The sequence below is a fragment of the Dendrobium catenatum genome, unplaced genomic scaffold (assembly GCF_001605985.2).
Source record: "Dendrobium catenatum unplaced genomic scaffold, ASM160598v2 fragScaff_scaffold_638, whole genome shotgun sequence".
In the NCBI taxonomy this organism is placed as follows: domain Eukaryota; kingdom Viridiplantae; phylum Streptophyta; class Magnoliopsida; order Asparagales; family Orchidaceae; genus Dendrobium; species Dendrobium catenatum.
Window position 1 is genome coordinate 48,428 of NW_021319100.1, and position 9,613 is coordinate 58,040.

At 33.0% G+C, this 9,613-nt stretch overlaps 1 pseudogene; it reads right to left on the reverse strand.

Moving 5' to 3' along the window:
- Positions 1 to 3,826: 3,826 nt before the first annotated feature.
- On the reverse strand, positions 3,827 to 8,150 carry LOC110111051 (annotated as a pseudogene).
- Between the last annotated feature and the right edge of the window lie 1,463 nt (positions 8,151 to 9,613).

Sequence of the window (9,613 nt, forward strand, 5' to 3'; positions counted from 1 at the left end):
GATATACATTTATCTTTTTTAAAATAAATTTAATAATTTTTAATTTTATCTTGATATAATTTGTATGGAGATTTGTTTTTGGGGGGCTTTTTAGGCATCTGTAACGTTTTGGACCTAACTGTTCATAAGAGTAAATTTGTTTGAGACATTTTGAATGGGCAATATCTATGTATCTAATAGGGTGACAAATTATTGTAAGATTCTAAAGCAAGTAAGAAAAATAAAAGCATGAAAAGTTGGAACTAATTCCTAATTTAATAAAAATGTAGTACCTTTTTTTGTAAAAGCACAATACTTTTTGAGACGGAACCTAACGGAGCGAACCCACGAGTGCGGGCTCAAGTTTTGCTACTCCCCTTAATGGAGGCGAGCCACTTGAGAGGTTCCCAGTCATACTCGCCCACTAACCAAACTAAGCCCGATAGATTAAAAGCACACTACTTTAGATATTTCTATTATTAAAAAAATAAAATATTGATATGCAATAGATATAGTATTATAATATTACTTTTTCAAAAAAATTAAAAAATTTTATATAACAAATACAAATTAAATTAATTTGAAATGAAATTATCTAATAACAAATTTTTAGATAATTTCCTTAATTAATAAACTAACAATTCATAACTTTCAATGACATTATTTTTACCAAAATCTCTATAATATTTAATATCTGAGCAAAACCAAGAAGGAGCAATTATGGTCAATTTTTTTTTTTCAATAAGAGGATCTTTTCTTTCAAAAATATTTGGATGAATTATTATTATTTTTTTATGATAGTTTAAATTTACATTACTATCTTGAAAAAGAAGTATATTGCTTTGCAACTATTTGGTTATAGCATACTGTGAACTCTACCAAAATAATGTAAACCTTTGTGCAAAATCAAATTTTAATTACTTTATTTTCATTATTAATGGCAATGGTTAACTTTATAAGTTTATTTTAATTCACTTATTATAATTTACTCTAAAGTTCTAGTGGCTTAGCAGGAATTTTTTCATAGGGAGATTTACATACATACCATTTTATTTTATGCTATTTATATATTTAATATCAAAAAATTTAACTTTATATTCGTACCACTCCTATAAAATTTTAATATCAAATATATCACTCATATATTTCATCTTTATCACCCATACCATACTATAAATTTTAATATTTCATTCCGTGCATCCATATTTATTCTATGGGTGGTAGGCATATAATATTAAAGTTTTAAATTTTAGATAAGTAAATAATATGAAATATTGTGGTATGTATGTAAACCCTCCTTAAAATTATGTACATACTGAATTGTGCTAAACATAGTATTTTTTTAAGCTAAATAGAATTTTGTTAAAAAGGTCCTGAACTGTTTAAGGAGAGCATAAAATATAAGAAATCTTGCATCATCTTGCTCACATGAGAATTCTATTAGCCTAAAATTTTACTTTGACAACATAATTATATTATCTTCTTTTACTCTCTCTCATCTAAATACTCTTTCCCATTCATCTCTCTTCATATATGCATGCATGCGTATGTATATATGTATGCATATAATATGTATGTGTATGTTTGTTTATGCATGTATTTATATGTATGTATGTGCATATAAGGGTGTCAATATTTGACACGACCTGAAAACCCGACATGAACCGATCTGAGGTCAACCTGGACCTGAAAAGGGTCAAATTCAGGTTCAACAAATCGACAGTTTCAAAAATCAAGTAGAGTTCGGGTTGACGCAAAAATTCAAAATTGACCCATTTTTTACCCGAAACCAGTTTTTGAACCGAAAACCCGAGATTGACATGTTTTTTTTTTACCCGAAAACTAGCAATTTTTGTTGGCTCTAGGTCATTCGGGTCATGTCTGGTTGACCCGGACTCGAAGCGAGTCGGGTTCGGGTCCAAAAAACTGACCCATTTGCAAAAACGGGTCAAGTTCAGGTCAAACCCAAAATTAATCTGGCACTATTCAGGTCAACCCGACCCATGACCCAAAATGTCACCCCTATGTGTGTATGTATATGTATGTTTGTATGTATATATATGTGTATGTGTATGATATGTATGTATGTATATATATGTATGTCACCTAAATCAATCTATCAAGACCAAGTTGAAGACTTGACAAGGATAGTTGGTGCAATATATTTTAATATTCACGAAAACGATTTAAAGAGTCAGAATTTTTGAAGAAAATAGGAAAGAAAAAAATACAAGCTTAAAAAAAGAGTATTCAATGCCATTGCTACTAGAAATCAGGTGTTGGTGGAGGCCTATATCAGGGCAAATTATTATGTCCGGTGTCCAGATTCGTCCGGACACCAATCCAGACGCGCCACGTCATCCAAATACAGCAGGCCCTAATGTATTTAGTTGACGTGGCGCGTCTGAATTGAATGTCCGGACGTCTGGTAACCGATCGTAATAATTCCTATATCAGTTAATGAGAAATATCAGGAGTCAAGGGAGAACAAACAATTAACTTGGTTGCTCTCCTTATATGTGAGGATAAGATTGGAATTGACCCATTTGAATTATTCCGACCACCACAAGTTGAGCAATAATTATGAATAACCTTAGCAGGTATTGAGCAGACTAAACTTTTAAGGTTTTGAGGGCTACTTTGGCCAAATGACATAACAATCTAGACCAAAAGATCAAGGCAATGGAGTTTCAAACACAATATGGCTAACACAGACAAAGTGAACGAAAGCAACTTGGGCCAAACAAAATCAAACATCAAGTAGCAATAGAGATGGGAAAAGGTGATATTTTGGTTGCGACAGATTTGCCAAATTGGATTTGAAGTGTTGGGTAAGGGAAATTGGATAGCGATGTGCTTCACAACCCCTCAGATTTAGGTTTTGCTTGGAACAGCTTTTTATTGATTCTTAAAATAATTTTTTAATTTAAAAATTAAAAATTTTATAATAAAAAATTACTTTAAGAAACAGTAAGAAAGTCGTCACAAACAAAGCCTTAACTAAATTTCTACAACCATGAGCATTGATGCTCCAACAAAGAAGGATGTAGATTACAGTAATTAACTGATGTGTGCATATAACTTAAATTAGGTATCCTAATCAATTTGATCCAACATCTGGTATTAGACAAAAGCTTCGTTTGGGACGACTTTCTTATTATTTTTTAAAGCAGCTTTTTAATACAAAAATTTCATATCAGAGAATTTTTAATACTAAAAATCTATTTTTTAAAAAACAGCAGAAAAGCCATCCAAAACGAAGCAAGAGTTAGCAACTTCCTACAAAGTCAGTATTCAAAGAATCAGTTTCTATTATTTTATCTCAAGTAGTTGATAGAAAGGGATTGAAAACTTTAATGAATGATTAAAAATCTGAAAAGATAATCAAATGAACAAAAATAAAAAATAAAAATCTTCGGGTGTGAAACAAAATTACAGCATTCAGATTAATTTTAAGAGTTGGATTCTATTATGCCTGCATGATATTATGTTTGATATGAACTTAGTGATCAGCTTAATGACAGAAGTTGAATATAACATAATACAATAATATATTTAGTATGCACACATATAATCATAAACGTTTTTTCTTACAAATATCGATGACTGGATGAAGTTGAGAGAAGCAGAAAATGTGCAAATGCAGTCTAGTTTCTCATCATTTGTCACATAAAATTTATGGAGTTAGACCAAAATAAAGATTGAGATGTCAAGCAAAAAAACACAAATTGGACTCGAATCTTGAAGTATTACACCAGCAATGCTTAGTTCATCCCAATAAAAAGACATTTTACATAAAAACTTTGCATGGGTACAACATGAAAGCTGATAGAGAGCAATTCATAACTTAAAATAACATTAACAAGTCTGGACAGCTAATGTTGTGTGATTTACTTAGAATCTCAGTGTACCTACTAGTGAATGCATATTGCAAAAAGGGGCCGATGCTCTTGTCTGTAACCCTGTCAATAATCATCGGTTGCTTTGAAAATGTACTTCTTATACTAATAATACCCCGAGGAAATGAAAATTAAAATCAACTCTCTCAATAGAAATGTAGTTTGCGGTCAACAACAACCTCAAGCCTTTGTCCCACTACGTGGGTTACATGAATCCCTTTTCTAAAGGATTCATGTCATTATTATTCGACAAATTTTACACTGATTGTCGACTATAAAATATAAAAAAAAAAATTGCATGTATGGATACCAGGCTCACATCGTTAGACAACATACAAAAATACTTCATAAACTTGAGCATTAATTAAGTGTAACATTAAAAATCCAAGTGAATTCAACAAAACTAGCATGGGACTTGAGACTACTGCTAGACTAAGGCTTCGTTTGGGACGGCTTTCTTACTGCTTCTAAAAATAATTTTATAATACATAAATTTTAATTTTTGTACTAAAAAATCACTTTAAGAAGCAGGAAGAAAATTGTCCCAAACGAAGCCTCAGGATCAGGGAAACTACGGTAAGGACTTAATGATGTTAAATACAAAATACTTTTTACAAAAGCTGATATTGAATCATGCTGTTAGAACCAACCTATCAAAACTGAAGAATAGAATGAGAAAAATTCAGCAAGAGCATGTAATTATGCATCATCATCAACATCAGCCTCATCCCAATTATCTGGAACATGTAATCATGCCAAAGAAGCAACTCATTAAAAACTTAAAAGAAAGCATTTTTATTTTTATTTCTTCTTTCTTACTTCCTTGTCGTCTTGTCCACTTATTGAAAGATATCACTAAAATTTCTTTAAAATTATGAACTGAGCATAAAACCATTTGATTGCAATCGGTAGATTGGATTACTTACAGGGGCAAAATTTTGCAGCCCAGCTCATAGAAGTAAGGGGAGCGAAATCTCAAATCCACACACGCTGCATCTGCCTGTATTTCCTTTCTAGTCCTGAACAACAATTAAATTCCAATAGTAATTGCAAATTCTATCATTAAGAAAACATCTGCCTACAAATTTAATCGATAAGACAGTTTTCAAACTTCTGTCTTCAAGCCACAAGCACTTCCCAAAATGTGCATGCTTGATGTAGTAAAAGCAGATTACTTCGTTTATAGGCTTCATTTGGGATGGCGTTTTTACTGCTTCTTAAAGCAGTTTTTTAGTACAAAAATTTTAAAATAAGTCATCCCAAACGAAGCCATAATCTCAACGCTTTGATCATTTTTACAAAAGCAAATAACAAGCTAAAGAACTTACTCTAAGCTAAAACAAGCAGGAACATTGATGGATACTGCTCGTCTCAAGAACAATTCATTAGCAAGCCAGAATGGAAGGGTAACTTTAGCGCTCCTTTCTACCTGGACCAAATAGTATGCAAGTATTCTTAACCTTCAGGCTTCAGGACATAAGATGATTTGCAAGATGGGAGAGATGAGGGGAAAAAAACTTATTCTTGCTTACACTAGCTATTTGTTTCTGAACCAGGATCAAGTAGACCAACTCCACTTGCTCCTATTTGAAAAACAACTGAAATAGGCTACAGAAATAATTTCATGTCAATAGAATCCTACCTATATAATTACTAAGTCAATTTCAATACAACTTTAAAGGAGGGAAAAAGACACTGAGCTAACGCATACCTCTTCCTCTAGCAGGATATCATCTATGTCATAGTAAATGCCCATTTTATGAACTTAAGCTTACAATAGACTTCTCGTCCTCCTATAAAAGGATAGAAAAATTTTCTTCAGAATTAAAAATATAAAATATCTTTTATTAATTATGCACTGATCATGAAGTCGTTTGATTGTAGATTGGTTTACAACGGAATAAAATTTTGCAAAACAATTTATAATAGTAAAGGAAACGAAATATTGAAACCACACATGCTACGTCAGCCAAGATTTCATTTCTCATCCTGAACAACACATAAATTCTAATGTGTATTCTATCCCAAAAAAAAAACATCAGTTCTTAAACCTGATCTGTAGGTAACCGATATAAATCCGATCTCCACACGGCCAAAAACAACAATAACAAAGAGAAAACGTACAGAAATCAGCGAGAAAGAATGAGATTATGGGCCAATTTTAAAGTAAAGGCACGTAGTAGCTAATCTTAGCGCTTTTTTCCTCTTCCTTTTAAAGTTGCATTAGAATTAGGGGAAAATGAGTTGAATGTTGAAAAGCTTAGCCTACGTTCAAATTCAGCTTGTTTGATTTTTTCTCTATTCGAACTCGGCTCGTATTAGAAAACTTTATGTTCACATTTGGTTCAATTTACTGTCATTGGGCTTGAATAATATTAAATTGCAAAGTTTTAATAATCAATTTTTAAATTAATAATTGCAAGTAAAAAACGTTTGGGAGCTTTCAAAAACATGATTTGCAAGCATGTTATTTTCACAGCTAAATCCATCACTAAAACATGATGTTGAATGAAATAATTGACAATCTACAAGAGCAATTAATCAAATTGTTGTCCCTCTATTCATATATATCAAAACAATGTGGCTTACTAGACCAAAAATATAATAATATATGATAACAACTACTACTACAACAACAACAACATCATCATCAAGCTTTTATCCCACTATGTGAGGTCGGCTACATAAATCATTTTTCTCCATTGTGTCATGTTAAAAGTTAAATTTTTATTTAAATCTAATAAAGAAATGTCATTTCTAATATTTTCTAACTAATTCTGTTTAGGTCTACATCTACCCTTCTTAACATAAGTCAAATCTAATACATCTATTTTCCTAACCAGGTCATCGGAAGGCCGCCGTTTTATGTGACCAACCCATCTAAGGCGACTCTCTCTAATCTTATCTTCCACTAGAGCTAGTCCAACATTTTCACGTATATGCTCATTTCGTATCTTGTCTCTAAGAGTAAAGCCACTCATCCACCTAAGCATCCTCATCTCTGCAACACTTAACTTAATATTATGCTTCTCCTTTAATGGCCAACATTATGCACCATAAAGCATTGCAGGTCTAACCACCATCTTATAAAATTTTACCTTAAGTTTGAGGGGGAGTTTTCTATCACACAACAAACCCGGTGCATTCCTCCACTTCAACCATCCAACTTGAATTATGCATATAATATCCCCATGTATTTCACCATCACTCTGAACAATAGACTCAATATATCTAAAAAGTGTACTCTTATTAATGATTTGATCAATATGATAACAACTACTAAGGAACATCAATTCATAGGAATTGTACAGTCCCCATAAGAAGTTATCCGAGGGGGTCACTCACCCGAAGGGAGGATCCATCTACATTCAGCCAGCCTGAGAAGCATATCTACACCCATTCAACAATGGCGACTATGCCTATCCAACCTAATGACTTGTTCATTCATCAAAGGCGCCCAACACACTCACCGAAGGCATTCAACACACACATCAAAGGTGTCCCAAGGCCACATCAAAGGTGGTTGTCCACATGTAATCATCAATCTTATTCAAGTGCCTGTAATAGTCAAATCATGTATTAATTTATTATTCTTTGGTGTAGCTTCTCATGCAGAGCTCCTAACCCAATCACCCATCCCTTTCCTCTTTGTTTTGTTATAACCTAGCCAATTTTGTCAGTGGAGTTTGGGTGTCATTCACGGACATATTTGAATCTTGCATGAATATGCCATCAACCTCAATATCCACCATAAAGTAATTTAATCACTAAGAAAATCATCCAACAATTAAAATTTCATAGAAATGAACAAAAGATTGCTTGAAAAAAACAAGTATATCATATGAAAATACTGAACACCATAGGCATATCTAAAGCATAAAGAGATATAGCACATGTAAAGATATATAAGAAATGCACCTCAAAATCCCACAAAAATTTAACTAAGGGGGTGTTTGGTATCGGATTTATTTCCCGTTTTAAGTAGGATTTACGGTAAATCCAGCCAAACGCAAAAAATGGCGCTGTAAATCCGGCAAATCCGTAAATCCAGGATTTGCGGATTTACGCCGTAAATCCGGTAAATCCTTGTAAATCCAAATCCCGCTACTACTCGTATTTACGGGATTTGGCCGAAGAAGCGCGCGAAAGGTAGAAAGTTACCTTCACAGTGAGCGAGAGGGAGCTCCCATCGTTGCTTCAGATCAAAATGTTGTAACGTCCGATCCGACATGAAGGTAAAGTCGTCGAAGGAGCGAAGTCGAACAGCAACGTTTCAACATAAATAATTAACCAATTAATTAGAGAATTATCAATATAATTAAATATCAAATATATCATTATATCATATGTGTGACTTCCAATCCGGCTCATTCGAGGAGGGGAAGAACCGAAGAAGCTTTTAGCGGCCCATTCGAAACTCTATCTCATACGATGAACGAAGAAGAAAAGCAAACCCTACCTAAGGAGTGAAATTTTTTTTTTGCAAAATTAATAAAATGGTAATTAATTAAATATAAAATAATAAATAAAGGATTAATGAATTACCAAATTGGTTTTTTTTTTCTCTTTTTAAAGAATGACCATTTTTGTTAATTAGTGATAGAATACCAACTAGCGTCAGGGCGATTGCCTTTCCAACACCGCATTGCTTCCGGACAATATTTCAGATTCTACGAGAATATTCTCACCTAAGACTCAGCACTGCATGAACGCTCACCCAAAACTTTTTTTCTCTATTTTGTCGAGAGCTCGACGTCGTGGTGCTGCCAAAAATATATATGGTGCCGCCGCGCCCGCAAAGAAAATTTATAACTTGCATTTTCACATCTCCAACCAAAACCATAGTTCATTCAAGCCCCCTTACACATTCTAAAACTTACAATTGCACATTACTGAACATTTAACTTAAGTAACTTCAATTACCTGAGTTTCGGGACAACGGTTATTTCAATTATTTCTACTGACATTGTTGTTCATTGCTTGGCTACTATGATAAAGGTATGATGAATTTCACTTTTGTTTATTAGGGAATTTGGAGTTTAAAGAGATTAAAGTTTTATAGAAAGTACTAATAGCAGAATTTATAATCACTCAGCATCTAAATTAGTACCTAATCAGCATTCTTTTTCTTAGAACTTTGTTGCTATCATCTACGTACAACCGCCCTTTCTATTACCATAGAATTAATACTGAAAAATGATCTGATTTAAATGAAAAGAATCGCATGGATAAGGTTTTTTAGTTCATCTTAGTTTTGCTTGAGCTATTAAACAATGTGGTATCATAACCTTGCAGGCCTTGTTCAGAGAACTTCCAGCTGGACTGGTAATGGATAACCTTTCTGGAGCTATAGCCATGGTCTTCGCACAAGATGAATATCAGAACTATAGACATGGTCTTCGCACCAAATATGACTCAAGTAAACTTTCTGGAGCTCCTCTGAACATTATATAGTATATACACACTACTAATAAATCAGGCTTTCATAGCATATTTTTGGACATGTTGCAGTGGTTTAAACACCTACTAATTTATTTGCAACGGTTTAGAAACCGCTACAAATCCGTTGTATTTGTATTTGCTGGAAAAACTTTAGCAACGGTTTTATAAGTGTTGCTATAGGAAGGCTTTAGAAGAGCTTTTAGCAAGTGTTAAAATCGCTGCTAAATGGTAGAATATATTTAAAAAATATATAATGTTGATACGTTATCATGAAATTATCTTGATTGGGCACG